Source organism: Protopterus annectens, chromosome 1.part0 (assembly GCF_019279795.1).
Source record: "Protopterus annectens isolate FY-2018-M chromosome 1.part0, PAN1.0, whole genome shotgun sequence".
Lineage (NCBI taxonomy): Eukaryota > Metazoa > Chordata > Ceratodontiformes > Protopteridae > Protopterus > Protopterus annectens.
In genome coordinates, this window is record NC_056725.1 from 564,291,114 (window position 1) to 564,311,983 (window position 20,870).

Here is a 20,870-nt window from a genome sequence, read left to right on the forward strand (position 1 = left end):
CACATAGTCATAGTGAGAGACAAAATACATGTTTTCCTCTTCTGGGCCAAAGAAATAACTCCTTTTCTATCCCAACCAGCCAGAGCAGCTATTGGCAAAGTGTTCTCCTTTCTCAGTTTAAATATTGGCTCCCAATGTTTGCATCCACCTCCAAGAAAAACATAGCCACACTCCAGACTATCTCTGACAGCATCTGCTGATTGATAACAAACTCACCTTTCTGTAAGCATCACTGTATATCACCTGAGAAAAAGCCAATGGGCTACTCATAAAACAAAGATTTAACCTACTTTTAGGATCCCAACCCTACAAACTAACAAAACAAATTGCTTTTTCACATACTCAGCCTTGTGGATTGTCTGCCTTTTACCTATTAATACTCCAAACTACTCCAACTCCATACAGTTACTCCACTTGCAACTAGACTTCATGAAAGAACCTACTCATTCAACCTGAGATACTAATCACAATCCGCATCAACTGTCCTTACCCCTAGAACCAAAAGCACTGCATATGCTTTTGCCTCTCAGACACCTACCCTTTGGCTCTTCCCATTGAAATTTCAGAAAATCAACACTTACTCCAAATTCAGAACTCATAAAGCACTTTGTCATCTAAGCTAAATGCTCCTGCTTCAACACAAGACATATCAACTAACCTATCTAATTTCAAGGTTTCTTCTTCTCTCTCAAGATTCACTAAACATTGACATACTTTAGAAACGAATGTATATATTGTACATTACATTCTGCTTGATTGTACATTGTAGTGTGCTTGTTCACAACATTGTATATACATATTTTTTCTATGTAATTGCTTACATTTCTGTATTTTTTGTTTGTGAAGTGTTTTGTATTTCACCCTGGCTGAGTCTGAAATTGGTTAGTATTGATCGGTGCACTACCCTGATAAACAAATATAAATCAATAAATGAGCATATGCATTCTGAATGCGATGGTTTCTCAACATGACAATGAAAAAGAAATAGAGAACAGTTTGAATAATATGGAGGAAAGAATTAAAGAGGAGGAGATTTTTATTTAAACAGAACACATATCTAACAGATAAAATGGAAGACCTCAAAATAAGGAGAGAAAGAACAATATTAAATGTTTTGTGGTACCAGAAAAACTTGACAGAAATGATACAGTTTCTTAGCTTTATGGATTCCAGAGACACTAAAGCCAACAGAAGGTTTATCTTGTGGCATTGTTAGAGCAGCAGATGCACATAAAAATAAGATTAAATCAAGGACCATAATTGTGAAATTCCTAGCATACTTAAAGAACTGGTTTTAAAAGTATTTTGGTTTAATCAGCCAATAAATGTAGGACCAAATTCCATCCAGTTTGATAATGATTACTCCAGCAGAACTCTTCGGGAAAGGAAATCTGCTTGACCTTTAATTAAAAATAGTAAAGAAAAATCATACAAAACAATAGTTAAGCTTTTCAGTGCCAGAATAAAACTTAATTTGCCCTCTAGAATAAAAAAAAATCAGCACATTAGATAAGCTGTTACTTTTATTCAAAGTAATAAAATCGCCCATGAATAGTTAATGAGGTAAATATGGACATCCTTTAAGAGATATTCAGACCAAGAGTGTTGGATCACAGTGGCAGTGAAGAAATTTAAGGACATTACTAAGCATCTCAGAAGACAATAAAATCTGTTTTTTATTGTTTTGCACTTTAGGAAACTCTCACATCTTTAGTTATGTTGAAGTTTTAAAATGTAATACTTGATTAGAAAATCAATAAAAATTGAAAAAATATTTAAAAATCCTTTGGACTGGAAAGTAATTGGTTTTTAATACAGAAGTTAGGCACTTTAGTATTTAGTTTGTATGAGAATTGTCTCTGTTCTTCATACATAATGTGTTGCATAGCTCAGTATAACTCTGATTTCCATTTAAAAATGTAGTAAATGAGGAATGCAAATACCTCTATTTGAATTACTTTAGTGGCACATTTAGTAGGGTTATTTACTTTACTTTATATTTCTGGAGTTAAAAGATCTCTTTATTTTCTTTTGACAGTGCTCAGGTATTGCGTGACTTCTCATTAACATGTATGAAAGGATATATGTTGCCATAGTAGCATTATTTAAGATGTCAGCGACAAACACAAGTTTAATGTATATAAAAATGGTTAAAAAATCCAGTTTAATACTTTGAATGCCATTCTTTTCATAAAATAGTTGTTAGAAAACCCAGTGAACAAAAAGAAATGACAGTTTGAAATGGTAGCATCTTCCTCCACATCTGTAAGTACATACTGTATATGCTTATAGAAAATATATAAACAGGGAGGATATCTTTAGTTAATGTTTAGTTTTTGATTTTAATCTCATATCAATATGAAAAGAAATAATCATAATGTAATAAAACATTGAAATAAAGTAAGATGATACATAGCCATTACAGAAGCAGGTTATCAGGAGAAAATGAAGTGCTGCCATTTTATATCAGCATTAGCTCCTGCTAAGTGGAAATGTCTGAGAGAATGTTCTGGATTCTGTAAAGTTTTTGGAATCCAGCACATTATGCCAATGTCAATGGCAAAGCTGCAGATAACAATGTAGTATATAAATGTGTCACTGAACTTTGAAAATCTCAGCACACAGTGGAGTATCTGAGTAGTAATGGCACACTGTATATTACTTGCAAGTAATCTGTAAATAATGAAAAATCTCTGTCAAAGCGTTATGTACATTAACAAAGTTACAGAAAGAATCTCACAATTCAAGTAGCCTGACAGTCATAAATACATATCTATAACAGAATATCTTCAATAAGGTTAAGGACAACTGAGGGATATCATCGCAAGTCCGTTATTATTAAAATATGCTAGCTATCACTTATGGATTCTGATGGAATCCATAAAATTTCTAATAAACAATTAATAAAGGCATAAGGTAATCACAGCCACATTGACACAGCTAACATTACCTAACAATGGGTGCGAGACTTGTGTGGGGAACACAGATAACATATGCCTATGGAAAGTGGGAAATAGAAAAGAAGATGTGGGGTATGGGTGAAGAACAGGAGACACAAGAGGTATGTTGGAATAGGAAAATCAGAAGGAAAGTCAAGAGGCATGGACAATGGGTTTTTTGTAGGAATAGGCCCTATTTATTTATTTATTTTAATAACATAAGGAAACTTAAAGATAGGGAGAGAGAAGGAAAAGGACATCACAGCAGGTATACCCATCAAACAAATATTACAACCCATGACAGACAAAGGTTGGAAAAAACAGTAAGGACAGGTAAGTTACACAGATGGCACACTACACAACACGGGCAATGGAAAGTTGTCAGACAGGGTGGGAATACATACCAACCATGGTGAAATGCAGAAAGACATATCTACCTATGCACTATCACATTACAACATGTTGCAAACAGTCTGGCAGTCATACCTGACTGTGTATGACCAATGCTACATGTGTGTTGGAGGATAATACATTAGGATCACAGTACAAATTAGATAAATAAACACATATCCAAGTAGTGTGTCAGCAATATAAGTGTAAGCCAAGCAAAATCACAGATGAGCAAATGCAGACCTAGGAATGCTAGATAACTCCAGAAGAGGAAAGAACTGAACCTCAGACCATGCATGTGAAAGACAAACAACCAAACACAGTACCAAACAGCAATACTACAGCAAAGCAGCAAAATGGCTGCTTAATACACAAGTAGGTGTACATAACCCAAACAAACATGTAATCAAATGCATATATGTGACACACATGCCATGTCAAAGACAACACACAGGTGCAGATGTATATGTATGACTGCCAGTGGTATAAATAGAACATACCTGAAAGTCCTGTCAATACACATACACACACCAATGACATGTAAGAATATTTTTACAAATGTAACACTACAGCTTAAAAAATATCAGGTTGTGCACATGGATGTCAACAACATACACCGGTCCACACACAAGCGTAATGAGAACAAGGATGTATTGCAAGCAGTTGCCAGCAGTTTGTTTGCAGATGTCCTGCATTTGTAAAACGGCCGTATATGCGGCACATTTTGACAATGTCAACAATATAATACATAAAAATGGTCAATAATTGCAACAAACGTAAACATATCTGCTAAACATATTACAGAAATAAGAAGGAGGAAATGAGGTGGACAACCTCTGCCCACATCAAGGAAAACAATGACAAAGCAGGACAGGAAGGTAAGGTTACACATTGCAAATATGTGTACAACACACAGAGTGCTATGGAAGCCAACGCAAAGTACATTTTAAGCAAATGGCAAATGTATGTCACATGGGCAAACTGCATTGTTGATGTCCACCAAAATGGGCATGTATAACTCACACATACACAGTAATGTCCATTCATGTAGCATCAACAGGCATAGGTAAGCAAGCTAAAACTTTCAATCACAAACACACATGCTGTCATCCCAATGTGGAATGTTTAACTGCAGGTGCATGTCACGCACCCTGCTCATTACTGAGACAGTCTTGTGAGCATTACAGTACATTAGCAACAAGTCAGCAAATTCTCACATATCAAAGATGCAAAGGTGTTTAAGCATGGATTGGACTATTTGCAGAGACATATCCAATCATCAATTAATGCATACAAATATTACCAAAAGGTATGAACTTATGTGAATAAGGAATGGATATAGAAGTTTAACATAATGCAAACATGGTGTAATGTAATGTTACTGAATAAATTATCCTTACCACAGTTTATACATTAATGTTAAACTGGCATTTGATGCAGTCAGAAAAGGATGACTGTCCATAGGTATGACATACTTGTATATGAACCGACATGACATCAGCATTGCCAACACATGAGAAACAATAAGACATCATGCCAGTAGGACAGCATCCAAACACATGGGAGATGATATGTCCTTCTTTTGCACACAAATCTTAACCATACCACAGTGTAGTGCTGGACTATGGACAGCATCTGTTGTCTATCAGTTTCATTCAATAAAACATGTTTACAGGGTAACTGTTGCAGCACTACATGTAGGTTAACTGCCACAATGCATGGACAGCTAAATGTGGGAGGAAAGTGGAAAGTGTTAATGTGTCATGCACACATTGAAACATAATTAGATGCCACACTATGATATCTGCATGGTATGTTTGCACATGTAACACATAAGCATGACAGCTACATGGTATGCATGCATGCACAAGAGTGCATGTACAGTCCATTCAATTATATGGCAATCAGCATGTTGGCAGCATAACATAATAGGAGCACAATAGGAGCACACAGACAATCCTTACAGACCTGAGGGACCAAACCAAGGGGATGAGCCTCACAAGTGATCTCTAAGACTATCTCCCAGAATGAGTCATGCATAGCCCATGCCATGTCCTAGAAAATAATCCCCATCATTCCCTCTTCTGTGTTTAAAGCACATTGGTCACACCCTCCTGGATTTTTTTTTTCAAATTTTTATACAACCTCCTGGATTTCATCCAGATAATCATCTCTATGTGCACCTGGTGTCACCTCCTCCATAGTGCAGCAAGCATAATGGCTCATACAGATGCAGGTCAAGCTTCCTCTCCATAGTCATCATCATCGTTGTCATTATCTGAGAACTCCAGCAGTGGCCTGGCATACGCTCGTCTACATCTGACTGATGATCATCCATGGGTCCCATGCTCATCAAGATGAATTTCAACATAGGACAGAAAAGCAATCTGTCTCCATAACATACCCACTAGTGACACAATGGACTGGCAGAGAAGAGTCCTCATGAAATTTTAAAATACATTATAATCATAGTCCAGTGTACCACCATATGAGATGTACAGTCAAAAACATAACAATGAAAAGCAAATGTCTGTCATGCAGCACATTCCCATGAAGATCATAGCTGACCTTAAATGAAACTGATGTACACATTTACAATCTAACATACATATTCCATCCACATGTGAGATCTGCAAATACAAATATGACACTGAAGGTGTAGTAGCAAACATCAAAGCTCTTATTTAAAACTTATTTCAATTTGAAATGGTGCAAATGTTACAAGTAGAACAATTATAATCAACAAAATTGCTGCTAGTGAATGGCTCCTAATGCACACAACACCTTCCTTATGTCACTTTATCTGTAGTTATGGACATGCCCAATATCAGAACATGTCAGGGAGAATGTATCAATTGCACAATGTGAGCAGTTCAATCAAGGCCATGCAATGGGATGCATAACACAGTGGGAATCATGACATCACCTGAACATTTGAATAATGTCCGGTATGAAGCATGGCAAGCATGTGCAAAGCAAGCACATGTAACATATCCTGACATTTGAATGGAATCATCCCTGACACCGCCTCATGCCACATTAACATAACAGGAATGTGATAAAAATAAAAGTTTGTAAACCTTAAGATAACATTATTATTGGGACGTGCACTGTTTAATAATGTTGTATGCCTCAGTAAACTGTCCAGATGAGTGTCTGACAGCATGTCATTATTTCCATTCTTTTTCCTTCGCATGTGTTCCCTGAGCAGTTATGTCTGCGTGTGACTGTAAATTGTAGTTGCTACATGTAATGAGCCATGTGAACAGTCACCAAGTGACATTGTTAAAATGAACACAAAGTGAGATGACAATATTGTGGAAACTATACAAGCCATATGACAAACATCTGAGCCATGCAGCATGGTAACTGTCTGACCCCATATCAATATAAGGAAAACATCAGGAACAGATAGTTATAATGTTCAGTCATAAACATGGTCACAGACTGTGTCACATGAGAATCTAGTATATGTTGTACAACCAGTATTGCCTGTCTACAGCAGTTTGCATGACCTACCTACACTTATCAACAATCAGTAGCCTGCAAAATGTAAACATCCTGATAATGCTTGCTAATTATGAAATGTTGAAAAGAAATGCCTATCTGTACAAGTATCCACCAACACAGGATCCAAGAATGTTGCAACAAAAACACCCAAGGTGTTGCAGGCAGATGCAATGCCAATGTTGAACTGAAGGGCTGCCAACAACAGTGTGAACACTGGCACAGCAGACACCCAGTCAGTCTGTGAATAGGCAGGTTATGCAAAGCAGATCAGTCACTGGGAAACACATAAGTCAAAGCACTACACACTTATATGTAAAACTTCCATTCAAAATATACATGAGAGCTACACAAACGTAGCTGTCACGGTTGTGGCCTACATTTCAAAATCTATTTTCAGAAAATATGGCTTGCTGCTAGATTATATTTCAACATATTTATATTTCAGTCAGATTTGTAAGCATTGGTATATGAGGTTTGGCAACAAATCAATTTCTCCAGGGACATCTTCAGAAGTGGTTTAGATATATATATATTAATGGGAGTTAAGAGGGTGAGGGGGATGAAAGGGTTAAATGGGAAGGAGGGGTGATTGGGAGTAAATGAGGTAATGGAGGGAGAGGCTTAAGAGGTTTAGGCAAGTGTAGCTGGGTAAGGGGATCACATTTTGGAGTTAACTTGCTAAGGCAAGTGTATGTTTGAGACAACCTGTAGGTATTCCTGTGGAACAGGTAGGCCTTGGGTTTCTGGTGGGTTTTGGTTGTAAGAGACAGGTGGTCTTTATAGGAATATAATTTTTTTTTCTCCCCATTACAATTACTGACAACATATGGCGGACCTAATCTGCAGGCATCTTGGTGTGATCGATAGTGCAAGTGCAGTTTAAAATGATTTTACAGTGTTGGAAAATTATTATAACAACCTGTAGAGCAAGGCATAGACAATACATATAAACAAGACCGAGCAGGGTCAGGAGGGATTTCAGCATGTTAACCTCATATTAGAGGAGGAAGGAGTGAGGTAGGATGGCCGGAGTCATATGGGGGCTTGGGGCTGGAGCATACCTCTCAATTATACAGATTTTCACCAGATTATAGCTCTAGGAGGCTGAGAGACATGTGCTGGAGGCTTGAGTGTTGGACTTCATTCCCTGTGAAAGTTCCTGTTTTATTACATTTGGTACTAACCAGGAACTGGTGTATATTGTGGGTGGTACATTGCTCAGAGGCCACAGAATGATGTCCTTTTTGTAGCTCCACCTTCAAGTCAGTGCAGCCATCTTACAGTTTAAGATAAAAAGAACAGGGACAAGGTTGTCTGTTACAAGAAATTGTGCAATGTGATTCTAGGTATTATTGCCGTGAACAGGGGTGGCTTGGCTTTCTTGGCTTTCAGAAGTGTCAAGACAAGAAAGCTGAGTAGATGACTGTTTGACTCATGATGTAAGCACTTGATATACTTGATAAGATAGCTGCAGCCACTGTCATCAACTTGCATGTCAATTGAATAAGCGACAACAGAATTATAATTAGCGACATTTTCAAAAGTGTATCTGGTGTATTTCTGTGATGTATTGCAAAGTTAAGGTAAACAGGGTAACTTCTGTTTTCTGATTCATAGTGTGTTACTAGATAGGTGGTCCAGTAATCTAATTATCTGCTTAATGCAACTTTCCAATTGCCCGCGAAGAATGTCAGGAGTGCATGCATGGTACGGCTTTAACGGCCATGAGGAGGGTTATGGCAGGTACAGCTTGCAACTAGACATTCTTCAAGTGACCTTTCAGTTCCCTTCCTGACGTTTATACATACTTACTCAAAAAAAAAAAAAAAGAAAGGCTCGAGTTGTTCTACATGGCGTCTTTACTTCGTGGGATCTTGCTGGTAAGAATCCGCACATTTATTTCTGTTATTTAGGAAATATATGACTCAGTTACGTCTGGTACATCAAACTACTTCTTGTTTTTCTTCATCCTCTTCCTGCCTTTCAGAGAAATGTTTTAGTCCCTATACTTGCCACATTTTGTTTTGGCTTTGTCCAGTATTCTTTCTCCAAAAGGTTGAGCAGTATACTCTGATGCCTTACAGATGTCTGTATTTCGCTGAGGGGCCAGATATCAGTTGTGCCACGAATTGTCTCACAGGCTGCAAGCTGTTGTTCCCGGATGCCTTCCTGTGCATTAGTGGTGCAGTACTTTGCTCAAGGGCTGGTGAGCTTCAGCAGGGAAGGCTTTTCTTTTTATGGATAATATGTCACGTTTCCTGCTTTTATTACCTTACATTCAGGTGTAAATATAGTGCCTCCTTTGATATTGACCTATATTAGCAGGTTGCTACAATTATTTATATAACCGTTATCCATCATGAGCTTATGGTCTTTGTTATACCTATCAACTGTACAGATTTTCATAGAATGTCCAGATTTTGCTTCATATTTGGGTTTGTTTTTCATAGAGCTGTGTTTTTTGACAATTAGTGGCAAAGCATTAAAGACTGAAATTAGAAAATGACAGACATTTCAGTTTCGCACTTTATACCATTCAGAGGATACCTCGGCCCCTCTTTAATTTATGGCTTGTGAATGCTTATTACTCTAAGAGGGTTAACAAAGGTTAGGATGGTCATTATGTGCTATGCTTATACTGGATAGTTGGAGGGATGACAGGATTGCTTTTGGACTTTGATATAGGGCTGCCATTATGTTGATGGTAGGCAATTGGCCTTGTGTGGTTTTACGTGGCATTGGGCTTAATGTTTTGGTGTTATCTAAGGCAGGCAATGTCCTGGGGCATTACAAGGTTAAAATTGGTAGTGGAATGAGGAGAATTTAGTAAATATACAGAAGTTATGCAAAGATATGGTTATTATTTCAGTACTGGGAAAGGGATCATTGGTTTAACTATTACTCAAGTGGTGACTTTCAGTGCTCATATGACAGGGTTTTGGGGTTGCTGATAAGGATCTAGTCGGGTTTAGAGGAGATCGGTACACCGAATGATGTTTGGCTGAACCACCCCTCCCCTTTTGTATCGATCGTTAGGTTGTTGAAATTCTGGTAGGAAAGAGGGGGAACAGCCAGGTCAGGCTGGTGGGAGGAGAAGAGGGACAGGCTTGCCCTCTTCTGTTCCCCCTCTGGTGTTGGATGTTTAAGTGGTAAATATAAGCGAGCGGAGGTAAGGGAGCTGCTTATTTGGTTGGAGGTATAATTCAATAAATGGTATATGAAGTGAGTTGTTGGACGCTGCTTCATAGGTAAAGTAAGTGAGTGGAGGTATGGATGCTGCTTACTGAGTCAGGATGAGTAAGATTACACTGTCCTGACTTATTTGGTTGGATGTGTAATTAAATAAATGGTATATGAAGTTTGTGGTGGGATACTGCTTCATAAGTAAAGTAAGTGAATGGAGGTATGGACCCTGTTTACTGGGTCAGGATGAGTAAGATCACACTGTCCTGACTCATTTGGTTGGATGTGTAATTAAATAAATGGTATATGAAGTGAGTGGTGGGATGCTGCTTCATAAGTAAAGTAAGTGAATGGAGGTATGGGCGCTGCTTACTGGGTCAGGATGAGTGAGGTCACTCTGTCCTGATTAACATTACAAAGATGTTTATGCTGTTATTAAAATTAGCTATACTATGTTCAGTTGTAATTAATAAATACTGGCTATCAAAGCTATGTTATGGAAGTTTAATAAAGGTCATCAAACATCATTCAGTGTGATGTGTGTTTACTGAATGGGACTGGGACAAATGAGGTTTGTTGTCCAGGGAAATCTTCAGAAGGGGGTTAGATATATATATTAGTGGAAGTTAAGAGGGTGGGGGATAAAAGGGTTAAATGGGAAGGAGGGATGATTGGTAGTAAATGAGGTAAAGGAGGAAGAGGCTTAAGAGGTTTAGACAAGTGTAGCTGGGTAAGGGGATCACATTTTGGAGTGAACTTGCTACCCGCCCTCCCTACCTTTTTTCATGTATTTGTGGGTATTATGGTTATTTTATTAGTTTGGGTAGGGCAGAGAAGAGGGACAGGCTTGCCCTCTTCTGTTCCCCCTCTGGGGTTGGAGGTTTAAGTGGTAAATATAAGCGAGCGGAGGTAAGGAGACTGCTCATTTGGTTGGAGGTGTAATTCAATAAATGGTATATGAAGTGAGTTATTGGAAGCTGTTTCATAAGTAAAGTATGTTAGTGGAGGTATGGATGCTGCTTACTAAGTCAGGATGAGTAAGGTTATGCTGTCCTGACTTATTTGTTTGGGTGCGTAATTCAATAAATGGTATATGAAGTGAGTGGTGGGACACTGCTTCAAAAGTAAAGTAAAAAGTAAAAAAAAAACTAAGCTCCTCCTTTTTACCCCTACTTGCAAGTCCCCCCCCCTATAGATTTCACAGTCACATCCAATAATGGTACTCTCATATCCCCAGCTCCAACTACCAAACTACTAGGCATCACCATAGATAACAACCTTAACTTCGACACCCATATCAACAACACTATAAAAACTGTTAATAGAAAACTAGGCTCTCTCTACAGGATCAAACCCTTCCTCTCTCCTGCAGCTAGAATAACTGCTGCTCAAACCCATTTAATCTCTCCTCTCCTCTATGCCTCACCCATATACACTCTGTTTGTGTCTTTCGGCTTTTCCCGGTTAGGGGTCGCCACAGCGGAACTCCGGTCAGCTAATGATTGGCAGTTGATTTTTACGTACCGGCTTGCCAGGCCTGACGCACAACCTTCAACGAAGGTACGCCCATTCATGCATGTCTCCACGCAGAAGACGCTCTAGCTGAGAATTGAACCGGACAGTGTCTTACTGTGAGGCGTCAATACATTATCACAGCATCACCACCACGGGTCCTCACCCATATACACTAATCTATCTAAAAACAACCTTAATAAAATGGAAAATTCCTATAATAACATAGCCAGATTTGTTACAGGCAACCCTTTCAGAACCCACCACTGTTACAATTTAAAACAGCTAGGCTGGCTTGAAATCCGAAATCAGCTTAAATTCCACCAACTGAACATTGTCCATAAAACTTTATACCAACCTACAAATACCCCAGTGCTATCTACCCTCATCATCCCCTACAATAATCTCAAGAGCCTACAATCATCACATAAACTTCTTGTCAATATTTGTAAATCAAACAACAGGGCTGGGGACTCTCTCTTCTCTAATACTGTTGGAAAATCCTGGCACCATCACCCCAGTGAACTTTCCTCACTTCACTCTATACCACTTTTCAAAACGAATTTGAAACTTTTCCTCAAAACACACTTGTTGTGCCCCTGTACTGAACCTGACTGATCAACTAGCACTTCTTACTAGGTTCAGCCTACACTCGTCTTCTCAGTAATCAAGAGCCTATCTTAATAACAGCAGACCATCTCCTTCTTCATACTATTACTTACATCTTCTTAATTTCTTCAATGTCAATACTTTTGTACTAATTAATTGCTCATAATCAGTTGCCTTCTCACTTATATTTTATGTATTAAAACTACATGTGCATTATACTACGTATACCTGATTATATTCCACTATGTTATGGTCTTCTGACCGCTTTGATTTTTCTCACTAATGTACCTGCATTGTGCATTGTTTACCTTAATTTGTATATATGGTTTTGTTATTGTTTTCATTCGGAGCTTATCTCCCCGGGCTTCTACTGAAAATGGACATATATCCAGTTAGACTAGCCCGGTCAACAAATGTAAAATAAATAAATAAATAAAAATAGTAAAGTAAGTGAGCAGAGGTATGGACGCTGCTTACTGGGTCAGGATGAGTGAGGTCAAGCTGTCCTGATTAACATTACAAGGATGTTTATGCTGTGATTAAAATCAGTTATGCTTTGTTCAGTTGTAATTAATAAATATTGGTCATCAAAACTATGTTATGAAAATTTAATAAAGATCGTCAAACGTCATTCTGTGTGATGTGTGATTATTGAAGGGGACTGGAACAGAGTGTTATTATTGCACCTACCTTATCAATGCATGATGGTTATTCCAGCATTCTAAACAATATGCATGGTAATGTTAAACGTAGAGGGGCCTGTAACAAGGATCAAATGCATTCTATTTAACAAAACAGAAAAATCAAGCAACATACTTCTCTCCGTCCTCTGCTCATCAAGCGTGTGTATCTCCTCGATGCAAAGTGCACAATTTTGGGTCCTGTCCTCATCGCCTAAAAAGAGAAAGAAACAACTATTAATGATGCAGCCCTCTAATACAGAGGTATACATTGCTCAGATCAGGTTCTAAAAATGTACTTTTGAAGAACATCAGGGAATCACTATATATATTTTGCAATGTTACACACACACACACAGGCTTTTATATTTTTGAGTACGGTTTGGAGAATTGCAGGTAATGAATTCAAACCTGCAACTCTAATGTACATCTGTACTCTAAACCTCACACCTACCAGCCTAGCTCATCCATCTTGTCTGAGAGTGTGTGTTGTGAATGAAGTGAAAAGACCTGGGGTTATGAACATGCAGCATACCTCTCAACCTCTTAGCCCAAAAAATCTGGACAAAGTTTAACATAATGGGGGACAATGGCCCAAACGTAGGGACAGATTTTAAATATTGCTCTTATAAACTTAAAAAGTAGCTAGAATAAGAGTTTGCGTTAATTCATTTACTCTAGTGGCGCTTAGGACATTTGAACTGTAACTTCCAATGGGTGGAGCCTAAGCCTTTTGACATAATCAAATTATGTCCTCACATTTCAAACAAATGTTCATATCTTTTGAACCACAGGGGTTATAAAAGAGGTATAAATGTCAAATTCTTCAGCACCAACTATTTTTATAGTGGTAGTATTCTTCAGGTTCTTGGTCTTTACTGTGACTTATAAAATTCAGTTTAACACAGTCATTATTACATCTGTAATATTTTGTAAACAACTTGTAATATCTCAGCAACTACTCAAGTTACACACATATTGTCAGCAGCATTTTATTCATCTGGCTGAGAACTTTCATATGAGGATAAGTAGTTCTCTTACTTGGTTGTTGAGATATTTAGAAAAATTTGAAAATTAAATCTATGTAAATTAATACAAAACAACAGTTAATATCGATTTACCTGCACTAGACAGAGGCCACATATTAATCCAGTTGAGTTTGCCATTGTGTAAGCTTTAAGATGAAATCTTTTAAAACCTTGTACATAGGATGGTTTTAGAATTATTGATGCAAATATCAACAAGCAATATTTGACACCTGGAGACATCAGTGGGAGTTAACTGCAGATGCACCTGGAGGTGTCACTCAGATGTAAGGAGTTAAAATGCATTTACTAAAGGATATGAAGTCTGAAACACAAATGTATGTCATTATTTAGTGTTTTATTCCTCTGATCATCCTGGTGATTTGCCAAAAAACATAAATTTTATGAGGAACAGACTGAAATTTTGAGGCAAAAATCTGGACATTCTGCAAAAATCTTAACAGTTGAGAGGTATGATGTGCAAGGATGGGCTACTAATAAGGATCATGGCTTCAGATTTCAAAAAAGGAGCACATGCCAGGCATGTAGGCAAATAATTTGCAAGAATGAATTCATGTCAGCACTGTGGTCACAACCAGTAACAGCAATTGAAAACCTTCATCACTCAGAAAGTTGGACAGTGTCATGTATCACATAGCCTTTGTTAACAGAGACATAAAAGGTGCAGTGCATCAGGGACGCAGTACAATATGTTGGAGGACTGGATTTACAGATATTCCTTGGCAAAGTGCACATCACAAATCAAATGCATACATCACTGAATCCCGCTGATCTGCATTTCAACTGTAAGTCTAATGATCTGAAGTTGTTGAAGTGAATGTAAGGATGAATGACAAACCAAAACTTGATAGCACTTTTGAAAATAATACCATACTGGACAAAATGGTTTGTCAGACATATAACAGTATGTCTCAAGCTTTAAGCACAACCCTACACTTAAAGAGATGCTGTTAACAGAACATTATGGATTACAAAGTTATTCATAGGAAGTTGATGAACAACTGAATTATTTGTAACCATGCATAAAATAAACATTAATATCAATAAGCAGTTGTGTAGAGAAGAATATTCAACAATGTGTGAAATAAAACAAAGATAATATAATGATATGTTTCCCCTGAACCCACAGCACTCCAAAATATAGGCATGCTGGCCTATTTCGTTATAGGCCAAGCTATCAGGCAGCATGCATTTCTTCTTAACAAACAGATACTGAGTGTGTTTATCTGTATTCATGTGGATACAGAATGAATACAGAAGCTTCCGAAAGTTATAGGCCATTATAATCTAAGGAAATAATGGCTATCAATACATAACTGAAAACACCTGTACGTAGTTGGACAGCCATTCCTCTTGGTTTAAACAAATGTGACTGCAGTAAGAATGTTCACTTTATTAAAAGGAATGAACTAAAGAGTTTATTTATGAGTTACTATTCACACATATACAGATAGAGTAGGCGATACTTTCATAGTATAATGGATAACTATGAAATATGTAGTCATCAGTGGCCTAGGCACTATAGGGATGTGTGAAATTATATCATTATATGTTGGAAAAAATACATACATCTACAATGTTTAGTATTATGTATATTATAAATATTACTCAATAAATTAAGAGCATTGGAATAGAACCCATACTTATGTGGAGAGCATTCACCACATCTTCTTAATTATCCAGATGAGCTAATTGTCATAACACCTACTTCATAGCTATAAAAGCCATGTATCTGATTATATTTGGAACTCAGCTATATCTCTAAATTTGATAGGAATGCTCAGGTATACATAGGATTGTGACACTTACTGTAGGTATCCACCAGCTGTCTCAGCACCTCGGTGACCCACTGACAAAGTTCCTCTGCATACCTCCAATGCAGATCATCATAGTGGTGGTGAAGCTGCACTCCAGTCTGGTAGATCCCTGCATGCCATCAATTCTCCCTTGCAATCTGTTTCCAAATGTTGATCATTGCAAGTACCTTGCGGTGGCTCTCACCTGAAGCTCCAATCCATGGTAGATATTCAGCATCTGAGTAGTGTCCTCCTCAGTCAAACTGGTACCCAGACATGTCAAAGCCTCTTGGAAGCAGCCAACTTGATAATATAGATACTACAATGGAAAATGTAGTAAGATTTGAAAATTGCTCACCAAAGTCCCACTCAGTTCACAGGCAACAATGATCTGATCTGTAAATGTATCAAAATAAATTTTTAAAAGTGGCATTTATGTCATGTTATCAGATCATTGCAAGATAACAGGCACATGCTGCACATGGTACCATTTATTGATACCTCTTGGGTACCTGCACAAAGCACCTTCCCATTACACCAAGCTATTGGTTAATGCACCAGATTTTGAGAACTTACATGGACATGCACAAACGGGATTCCAAAACCTGGAATTTTAATGAGCCGCATTAATTATGTATAGTGCAAATGATACTTAAAAGGAGGATGTACATTAGATGCTCTTACTTTAGGTGATATCTGAGTGATAGGTGGCTGATAAGGTAAATTGATATCTGCTAGCATTTCTATTACGGGGAATATTACCTCTGTTAACATTGCTCATTCTCAAATCTACATGATTAGAGTTATTCTTATTGAAACCGTGCGCTTTAAGAAAAATGTTTCTAACTTACATGAGTGCTGTCTGCTTTATCTTTATATATATAGGTGTTTCCATCTGAATTAAGGACATGAATTAATTTCCCATATGCAGTTGTATAGATGGATTTACATAAAAGTGAACAGTATATAAAGAAGGATTTATGGATTATCCATAATGTCTTATGGGTGACTCCGTACACTCTGTGGTGTACATATGGAAACATACGAATTCCTACAGTATCCATATCTTACTATGTCCTTTTGCTGTTGCAGATATTTATTCACTGATGGTTCTGATAAGTACTGGTTCAATATAAAAGGATCCATACTCTCTGTGGCCTGCTTATGGATCCTGAGGTTCTCGGATGCTTTCCATAAGCTGTTCAATTGATAATTTACAGATACTCTCTGCTGAAGTGGATGGCATTCACTGCTCATTAATGGCTGAGTTGATCTGTAGTGTTTTTTTAATATTGTAAGTTTAGGTTGCATTTGCATTACAGCTACAACAACACATGTTTCTGTTGTACACATACATTTGTGTAGGATTTTAATCTGAAATGCATGCAGACTCCTGTTATGTATGCAGGCATTGTTGTAATTTTTTATATGCCGCAGTGAGTGTTTGACAGACTTTTGCACTGCACAGGAATGGCTGTCCACATAATCATCTGTATAACTGGGCCCCACATGAATATGAACATGTGCATATCACTGTCTTTCAGATGGCAAGAAGACCTAGAGGCAATGACTTCTTCCCAGAGGAAAATGAGATTATAAAAGATGCTCTGCAATAACATGGCAGGAGACTCCTTGGATAGGCAGGAAATACATTATGGAAGAATGAAGTGTGGGCTGACATCACCAGCATGATTAATGCAATTGGGGATCACAATAGACCCTATGAGTCCTGTCATCAACATTACCCTGATATGATCCTGCACACAGCCAACAAGTTACAATGGTATGAAGATTAAGGGATGCTACAGGTGGTGGCCCACCACTGACCTCCGTCTACTAAGTTCACAATATTTCTTAAATCTCTGCATACAGTGAGTGGGGAGTGACACATACCCATAGGTGGGATAGAATCAGGAGTTCCAGGCCGAGCATATATGTCTTACTTTGCATGACATGGATGAGTATAGAATAATTCATCACATATTGCTGCTGCATGCATATTCATGTATTGACATTTTGGATTTACAGCAGCGGAATGAATCATGCACAGAGATCCACACTGAGTGATGATGAGCCACCTAAATGTAATGGCATGTAGCCATTCAACTGCAGTACAGACTGAACAGTGTAACCTGCATGTGTAATGCTGCCTGCATTAATGTTCACAGGTCCATCTACTTCTGCTCAATATCAAGGAAGGGCAGTTGAGTTTCTCCATACTGGGTTACTATGACCACTACCTGTTATTGCCTCAACCTCATGTCATGACACTGTTGCTTACTGTCATATTGTCATTTCCCTAACTTTGTACACTACAGATCCATCTGTTGGGGCCTCAAGCCATCCAGGTGCAAGTACAGACAGACCAGGTATGTTACCACAACAGGTTCATGTTTTTCAGCAATGTGTAGCCGACCTGTGATACATGACATTAATATCTGTTTTTCTACACAGGGACATCTGGCCAATAGGTGCAACATCCATCATATGAATATCTGCAGATCCTGTTGCTGTGTTCTATATGTCATGTTGTTAGTATTCTGTTGTCTGCATATATGAATGTGTTGTCTTTCTCCTTACCTTAACAATGCAAGTACTGAAGTACAACACAAAAACTCACAACAGCAGGACTCTGTCAGTGGTATCCTATTACCTCTCTCTCATACACATCATTGCTGTTACTCCTGTTGTTGTCCTCCATTAATACTGTGTCCTTCTACCCACTCCTAGGACAGGCTGCATCATCAGCAAGTGCACAGACAAGTGGTAAGTCTATGTAATGCCTACAGTATGCTTTAATGCTGTTCAAGTGACTCATGTTGGCAATAATGTGATTAATAATGCTGATTTTGTTTGCCTACTTCATTCCTCTTCTACCGCACCATCTTCCCATGAGGACTTGTCAAATGTGTGTTAAGTTTGCATTCGTCACATATGTCATGTATGTTGGATATATAACCTGTCAACTCCCCGTTATATAGATTCTGCGACCCGTACACAGACAAGACCTAATGATAAGTCATTATTATCTGTAACATTGCTTTGAAACATATATATATATATATATATGTGTGTGTGTGTGTGTGTGTGTGTCATATATCTTTAAATTGTTAGTAGTTTCATGCTGGTATTTTTTAACTAAAATATATGTGGTGGCATTATTATGCAGCTGATGTATATGCAATTAGGGTTTGGTATATATTGTAGTCATGTGATGTAGTAATTTGGTTTGAAAAAGTTCATTTTGGATTATTAGTGGACGAAAGCACTAACCAATTTGCTTGTGATTGTGATTAAATACTGGATTTGGACTTACTTGGCAGTATTCTTCTTTGTTCTATTTTATGTACGTTGGGAAGTTTGTTTTGTTCATAAGTCTTTAATGTTTTCCAGCATGTGATGTAAGCATGTTGTCCTGATCTGTGTCATCTCTCTCTTCTTTTAGCATATCACCTACCTGTATCCCCCATTATCCCATCCACCGATCATGATGTGGGATCTGATGTGTCTCAGTATGGTAGCATGGCCACTGGCACACAGGACAGTGACATGGTGATACAGTCCGGTCAATATGGTGACGGCCATGTGGATGTGGCTGTAGCCTCAGATGTGGAGCGAGATCCATCCAATCATTCTGACAATCAGGGGACATCAGATGATGGGAAAATGAGGTTTGTGAACAGCAGTCCCATGTTGAGACTGCCGCTGATGTTGACAGTTCCCCAAAACACATTGATACTGCCCATCACAGTAGATGTGGGCATGCATCTGTTGAGCATGAGCAGGTGTCACAGAGTGTCCACCTAGTCCTACATGCAAATTAATGTTCCCAGCAATGTCATGGATCTGACATCTATGCACTTTCCCATGCCACACACTGTGTAGCACATCAGCTGGGTGGGGTGCATGACAGAAAGGAGCGCAGACATGGTGAGATAATGACATTACTGGCTGCTCAGAATGAATGTACATTATCTGTGGTGCAGTCAGTAGAATCCCCAACTTCTACAGTATTACAGCAGTGCCACAGTACAAGCAATCCCTGGCTATGCTTAGCTGATTGCCACATGGGAGACTCAGGTCCCCTCTCAGCAGAACAAACCTTGTCCATTGGGCATCGATGTCTATACTCCAGTGTACACACATTTCTACTGCTGGCCCATCTGCAGTGGGCCCAGCAGCCACAACCAGACAATCAAGTCGCAGTCATGTTCCTTCACCTCCATATGCTGGTGTCACCTCATCAGTATCCTCTGTGGAGCAACCTGGGAAAAGTGTTTCCATATGTGGTAGGGACAAACCAGACTGTGGTGTGAGTCATCAGACTGGGTGCCCTAGACTGTTACAGTAACACAGACAGTTGATCCACTCTGTCCAGTAGTGTCATTCTCACTCCATGGTGATGACGTCCTTAGCTTCCACCCTAGCTGTGTTTCTGTAAATACCCTGTACTAGTTCATCAGGTATTTTACCTTCCTGTGCAGAACCCAGTCAATATCATCAGTCTATGTTCATTGACAAGTCTGATACCATGACAGTCTGGCAGTTTTACTAAACATAGCTAACTCCATTTATTACATTACCTTATCCATACTTTACTGTGACATATTTGGCTTTTGACTATGATGACCCACCACTGGCTCAGTAATCGAGGAGCCTCAATCCTCACCACTGGCAACAGTGGGGGACATACACTGGGAGGATGACAGGTACACACACAGTATTTCCAGATGCAGCTCTCTATATCAAGTGTAATTTCCCTTAAGAGGACACAGAGAACACAGTCAGTCCATGGCTGCTTTCTCAGTCTTTCTACAGATCCCCAATAAGACTCCCTACTGGCACAGCTATAGAGTTGAGATCTCAGCTGAGTAACCAAGCCAAGTCCTCCAGCACCCTCTCTGTCCAAACATTGCTTCATGTCCCTACCCAAGTAGCTGACACACATACTCTTTGAGGTTTGATTTACACACATATGCACACAGACACACACACACACACACACACACACAGACACACACACACACACACACACACACACACACACACACACACACACACACACACTAGAAAGGCTGACACAGATTTACTAGCTATGCCCCCTTCTGCCCAGACTATAATGTAGTTTCTCCTGCCACCAGTCACTCCTTATCAGCTACTTTAAGGCCCTTAACATATGGTGTCCAATCTTAATGTGTAATATTG

The 20,870-nt window shown here is 38.6% G+C and overlaps 1 long non-coding RNA gene across 1 annotated transcript in view; it reads right to left on the reverse strand.

Moving 5' to 3' along the window:
- LOC122801424 overlaps positions 1-20,870 on the reverse strand; it is a 279,050-nt gene that overhangs the window by 212,399 nt on the left and 45,781 nt on the right. The window contains exon 2 of the long non-coding RNA XR_006364715.1: positions 12,960-13,037. This is a non-coding gene — a long non-coding RNA (uncharacterized LOC122801424). The remainder of the gene's footprint in view (positions 1-12,959; positions 13,038-20,870) is intronic.